General features: G+C 41.3%; 1 pseudogene; it reads left to right on the forward strand.

Moving 5' to 3' along the window:
* The first annotated feature begins 2,676 nt into the window (after positions 1-2,676).
* Positions 2,677-7,102, forward strand: part of LOC101349501 (cytochrome P450 2C9-like) — a 9,463-nt pseudogene continuing 5,037 nt past the window's right edge.

Consider the following 7,102-nt stretch of genomic DNA (forward strand, 5'->3'; position numbering starts at 1 on the left):
AAGTCCAAAGACAGGAAAATCTTCAGAGTCTGCCTTTAAGAGCTCTGCAGAGAGGTGGATGAAAGTGGAGATAGTGACAGCCCTGGCCTGGACTCTTGATCACCACTCCCACTGAAACCTGTCACCAGCCACCACCACCCCACATGAGCCACACAGTCCTTCCTGCCCTGGTCACTGGCCTGGTCCTAGGGTAGGAAATAGAAAATTCCCATCTAGTCCGACCAGGGGACCTGGAGTCTGGGATGGGGCCTGGAGATTGTGCAGGGCTAAGAAGTCCAGGTTGGGTGAAACCTCAGATGAGTTTTCTGTACAGGTTGGGTGGGGTCCATACTTTCAGCCTTATTAAAAATAATTGATAATAGTAATTATAAAAGTAAAGAGATCCTAGATCTCAGGGCCTCTATGGAGGATTGTTATGAACAATGAGGGAAGCATAGGCTTGTTCTGGGATGTGCCTATTTGTGGCATGAATGAATGAGTGACCCAGGGATAAAGTCTTTGTTGGTTGATCCTGAGTATGCATAATCTCTGCAGATGTTTCCCCCAAATAGAGCTTAAAACCCAAATGAAAAGTCACATGTGAGCCAACCCACACTCGAAAGAAGGATGTGTTGGTCGTGGAAAGAAAGCTGAGGGCTCTGTACAGGTGGGGAAAAAAACTCAGAGACAAGCTGGTGTTGCTCCCTAAACCATTGAACTTGCCATCCTGTGGTGCTCAAGTGACTCCACTAGCTCCCACTCTGTCACCTTCAGCCCTTGATACACACAAGTCAAAAGAATGTTTACATTATCCTTTTCCAAAGTAGTTTTATTTTTTTACATTTAGAATATGGGATTCTAGTTTCTCCGCACTTCTGCCATTTTTTGGTGGTTTCAGTCTTTAAATTTTCCTTTTTCATAGTGTGAGTGGTATGTCATTGTTTTCATTAGGATTTCCCTGATGAATAATGATACGCATCACTTTTGCTGTGCTCTTGAATGCATTTATTTCTTCATGAATTGATTTTCAAGTCTTACACCCATTTTTTATTTCTTTGTGTTTTTTTTAATTGAGATTTATTTATTTATTGTTTATTTATTAGAGTGTCTGAACTCAAGGGCATTGATGCATGAGGATGGGGCTGCCTGGTAAAGGGACTTTGATCAAAGCAGGGTAAAGAAGGCATCACCATGGAAGGGCGGCCCCACATTGGGTGTCAGAGCCTGAGAGGTGAGGACTGCACCCACATGGGCAGGTGGGGAGCTGCCTTGTTTGGGGAGTCAAAATGTGCATGTTGACTAGAGTGCCCACGTAGGGGTGGTGCCTGATGCGGCATCAGAGGCCAAGCAGGGTAAGTAGGACTTCCCCACAGATGGTGCCTGGTGTGGAGTATCAGAACCTAAGCAGTGTCAGAAGAGTGTTCACACCTGGGGGCAGCCTGGGATGGAGTATCATCAGTGCCTTATCAGGGTGGAGAGGGCTTCTACAAGGAGGGGTATCATGGATTGAATTATGTCCCCTAAAAAATGTGTGTATCAATTTGGTTGGGCCATGATTTCCAGTATTGTGTGGTTGTCCTCCATTCTGTAATTGTAATTTTATGTTAAAGAGGATTAGGGTGGGATTATATAACGCCCTTACTAAGGTCACATCCCTGATCCAATGTAAAGGGAGTTTCCCTAGGATGTGACTTGCACCACCTTTTATCTTACAAAAGATGAAAGGGAAGCAAGCAGAGAATGGGGGACCTCATACCACCAGAAAAGCAGCACCAGAGCAGAGCGCGTCTTTTGGACCTGAGGTTCCTGTGCTGAGATGCTTCCAGAACAAGGGGAGATTGATGACAAGGACCTTCCTCCAGAGCGGACAGAGAAAGCCTTCCACTGGAGCTGACACCCTGAGTTTAGACTTCAAGCCTACTAGACGGTGAGAGAATAAATTTCTCTTTGTTGAAGCCATCCACTTGTATTTCTGTTTCAGCAGCACTAGATGACTAAGACAAGGGGGTTTGGGTGGATTATTACAGCCCAAACAGGATCAGGAGAGTATCCATTTGGTGGATTTGGTGACAGAAATAAGAGATTGCTTCCGTATAGGAGGATTAATCAAATAAAATATATCCAAGATAATGGGAGCCAAGAGTCTCATTGTCATCAAATAGTTATAAATACAGAAAGGGAGAAAACTAGAATGAACTCTGGGGTTGGATTAAAATAAAATGTATCAATATGAATTCATGGTTGTCAGCCTGTGTGGATAAGTATAGCAATAACTATAGATGTATATATGTACTATGTATCTACAATGTATATATTCCCTATCTTTGTCCACTGAGAAGGCCTGAGAGCTATGATACCCCCACAGCAATGAGCACACCTAGTGCACAGATGTTGACTTCTAAACTACATTTTCAACCAAAAAGAACTAGGCTCCTTGGAGAAATGGCTGATTGGAGGGAGAACTAGGGCAGGGAAGGTACAAAATGAGCCTGGAATATCTTGTGTTCTAGAAAGTAAACAGTTGGTCGAGGATTCATAGGGATGTATCCAAATCACACAGAATCTTATCAGGAGACAGTCTGAGTGCCAAAATAAATAATGATAATAATGAATACAATTGAATCCACTATTCCCTGCTGATATAAATAAATGAACAAATTGAACACTTGATGAGGAATAGTTACATCATTTCAAAGAATGTACCCACAGAATAATTGTACAGGCAAAAAAGGTATGTTACAATGGAGAAGACTGCCAGACACTGTCTTAAGTAATCAAAGTAATCATCATCTGTAATGGGCCATACTGAAATTGTCTATCATCTAATAAGATACAAAGAGAAGAAAAACATTCTGTGATATTCCTGCGAAAGATGCATAACCTGATTGTAATCACAAGGAAACATCAGACAAACCCAATTGAGGGACATTTACAAACACCCAGTCTGCACTCTTCAAAAGCGACAAGATCATGGAAGTCAGGAAAGACTGAGGAACTGTTCCAGACTGAAACTGGCTAAAGAGATGTGACAAAATTCCAAAATGTGATTCTGGATTCTGGAACTGAACATAAAGTGTATCATTGGGACTTACTAGTGAAAACATGAAGGGAAACGAGGATTAGATGGTCTGAATTCATCAATACTAATTTCCTCATTTTGATGGCTGTATTATGGTTATATAGGATATGGTTATATATCAACTAGGTTTTAGAAAATGAATACTAACATATTTCAGGTGTTCCAAATCATTTTCAGAAAAAAAAAACCTTTGTACATATCTTCAACTTTTCTATATACTTGTGATTGTGCGTGTATCTAATAATGGACTCACATTAAAAAATATACAAGCCCTTAACAAAAGAAGAAATAACACTGCAATGGGCAGCTGAAATAGTACTCAGCATTATTAATGTCATTAATCCCCTCCCACTGAAATGAAAATTAAAACTACAGTTCCACCTGTTATGAGCTATATGAAACTGGAGAGGTTTCTTGTTCTTCCAGAGTTTTTCTTTCTCCATTTGAAAAATAGAAAATAAGAATCTCTACCTGCCAGTGTTTTTTGAGGGAGTTTAATGGTAAAAGTGTAAATTTCCTTAGCATATACTAATTACTTGATATATGTTTCTTTAAGATGTATGTGTTATGTTAGTCTTTTTATGTCTAGGCAGCTGTAATGTTAATACAGATTAAAATATTTCAAAATTCACTTTGGAAAGTATCCATTTTGAAGAACAGTGTTTTCTAGGTTGTGATAAAGCATTACAGGAAAGAAATTTATTTATTTTTTAATATACAAGTCATAGAACACACTGTTAAAACAAAAATCATGTTAAGTCAATAATAGAAACTGATTGAAGTTTATTTAATATATGATTAGCAAATCAGGGTTATATTTCGACTAGGGAGTCCAAAATATTCCAAAGATGAGATAACCTCTAAAGATTGTTATACCCCATCTTGTCGACTTGCCATGGAAGCAGGGCCAGAACAGTGTTTTTACAGTAACGATTTACCCTAAAGCACAGCTTCCAGTCCGCCGACGTTTCTGTTTCTCGAAACTGACTGCATGTAGATAATTCTTTAAAAGAGCACAATGCCCAAGACAAAGTGAACTTCACTAAGCTACTTACTTACTAGGCTATTTTTTGACCCAAAGGTGACTTTAGGAAACCAGTTTTCTCAAGGTTCAAGGTTCAAAAGAAGATCTCAGGGCAATGGCCTGGATGGGTCACCCCAACTCCATGGACCCCAGAAATCTGAATTCCAAGAAAATTAAAACTTTCTGAACACTGATTGCCCTCAAAATCCTAAATTCCCAACTGACCATCAGTCTGAGAATCCAGAATGCTGAACAATTTTTTGATTAAATCATTTACTTCTGTGATTTCTTAATCCTGGCTGTACATTGAACCTCTGGGGTGTTTTCATTTGTTTGTTTTTTAATTACCAATTCCTGGGCCCCACCACGGACAGACTAAATTAGAATCTCCAAGGGGCTCCATGGAAGAAAAGAGAGCAAGATTAAAGAGCACTTTATTTTTATCTTGAAGAATAGGCCAAAGTCCACTCAGGAAGGATTAAAGCAGATCTATCTGACTGGTCTTGGAAGAAGTACAGCCAGGATGCTCCTTAGAACTGAGCATGGCAAGACTTCGTCTCACGTACTTTGGACATGTTATTAGGATGGACCAGTCCCTGGAGAAGGATATCATGCTTGATAAAGTAGAGGGTCAGTGAAAAAGAGGAAGACCCTTGTCTTAGTTATCTAGTGCTGCTATAACAGAAATACCACAAGTGGATGGCTTTAACAAAGAAATTTCCTCACAGTAAAGTAGGGTAAAAGTCCAAATTCAGGGCGTTAGCTCCAGGTGAGGGCTTTCTCTCTCTATCGGCTCTGGAGGAACGTCCTTGTCATCAATCTTCCCCTGGACTAGGACCTTCTCAGCACGGGAACCACGGGTCCAAAGGATATGCTCTACTCCCAGCACTGCTTTCTTGGTGGTGTGAGGTCCCCCCTCTCTGCTTGCTTCCCTTTCCTCTTGTAAGATAAAAAGTGGTGCAGGCCACACTCCAGGAAACTCCCTTTACATTGGATCAGTGATGTGACCTTAGGGTGTTATACAATCCCACCCTAATCCTCTTTAACATAAAATTACAATCACAAAATGGAGGACAACCACACAATAGTGGGAATCATGGCCTAACCAAGTTGACACATATTTTTGGGGGACACAATTCAATCCATGACAACCCTCAACGAGATGGATTGACACAGTGGCTGCAACAATGGGCTTGAACACAGCAATGCTTGTGAGGATGATGAGGGCCAGGCAGTGTTTCATTCTGTTGTACGTAGGGTTGCTCTGAGTTGGAACTGACTTGAGGGCACCTAAGAACCTAATAACAATCTGATTGGTAATTTTCCAAGCTCAGAGAGTCACAAGTTGCATTAGCCAGGAATGTTATGAAAGCTTTTGATTTTAAGCTCGAGAAGGCTTCAATGGATCTGTTGTGGTCCTGGTGCTCTTTCTCTCCAGTTTCATTCTGAAAACACAACAATGGGAAAGGGAAGCTCCCACCTGCCCCCACTCCTCTCCCAATTATTGGAAATATCCTACAATTAGGTGTTAAAAATATCAGCAAATCCTTAAGTAATGTAAATATGCTTTATGCTCCTCCAATTGCTTGCAAAACCAAGCAAAAAACCCACTGCCATCAAGTCGATAGTGACCACATAAAGTTTCCAAGGCTGTAAATCTTTACAGAAGCAGAACTGCCACATAGAACTGCCCACTTTTTGGTTAGCAACCGAGCTCTTAACCACTGCACCACCAGGGCTCCTCCAATTGCTTATATGGGGTAAGTAAATTAACCCCTACTTTTAAATAAAATGGAGCCCTGGTGGTACAGTGGTTAAGTGCCCAGCTGCCAACCAAGAAAGAGGTCAGTGGTTAGAACCCACCAGCTGCTCTGTGGGAGAAAGATGTGGCAGTCTGCTTCCATAAAGATTTACAGCCTTGCTGTGGGGACCATGGTCTCGGGGAACATCTAGTTCAATTGGCATAACACAGTTTATAAAGACAATGTTCTACATTCTACCTTGGTGAGTAGCGTCTGGGGTCTTAAAAGCCTGTGAATAGCTATCTAAGATACGCCACTGGTCTCACCCCTTCGGGAGCAAGGGAGAATGAAGAGAACAGGATACAAGGAAAAGATTAGTCCAAAGGACTAATGGAACACAGCTACCACGGCCTCCACCAGACTTGAGTCCAGTACAGCTAGATGGTGCCAGGCTACCACCACTGACTGCTCTGACCAGGATCACAACAGAAGATCCTGGACAGAGCTGGATAAGGATGTAGAACAAAATTCTAACTCACAAAAAAAGACCAGATTTACTGACCTGACAGACTGGAGAAACCCTGAGAATACGGCTCCCGAATGCGCTTTTAGCTCAGTGGTGAAGTCACTCCCACGGTTCACCATTCAGCGGGGACTGGACAGCCCCATAAGACAAAACGGGACTAATGAGGCACAGTAGTCCAGGGACAAGGCCTAGAAGGCAGGAGGGGACAGGAAAGCTGGTGATAGGGAACCCAAGGTTGAGAAGGGACACTGTTGACATGTGGTCCTGGTGCTCTGTCTCTCCAGTTTCTCTTTTCATTCTGGAAACAGAACAATGGGAAAGGGAACAATGGGAATGGGTGGTTAACCATTGTCATAGGGCAATATGTGTACTAACTGTTTAATGAGAAACTATTTGTTCTGTAAGCCTTCATCTAAGGTACAAAAAAAAAAAAAAAGAATTATCTATGAGATCAAATTGACAACAGCAACTCAAAAGGTTTGATGGGAAGTTTAGGTGGCAGTGAGTTGAAGATAATGGTGATGAAATAATTTGGAAAAGGATAGCGAGAATAGCAGCATAACTGGAAGAATGTAATCGATGTCACTGAATTGTACATGTAGAAACTTTTGAAATGGTGAAACTTTGGCTATGTATATTTTCACCAAAAAAAAGGTCCTCCAAGGTCGAGAAGGGAGAGTGTTGACATGTCGTGGGGTTGTTAACCAATGTCATAAAACAATATGTGTACTGACTGTTTAATGAGAAACTAT

Source organism: Trichechus manatus, unplaced genomic scaffold (genome assembly GCF_000243295.1).
Source record: "Trichechus manatus latirostris isolate Lorelei unplaced genomic scaffold, TriManLat1.0 scaffold00007, whole genome shotgun sequence".
Taxonomy (NCBI): domain Eukaryota; kingdom Metazoa; phylum Chordata; class Mammalia; order Sirenia; family Trichechidae; genus Trichechus; species Trichechus manatus.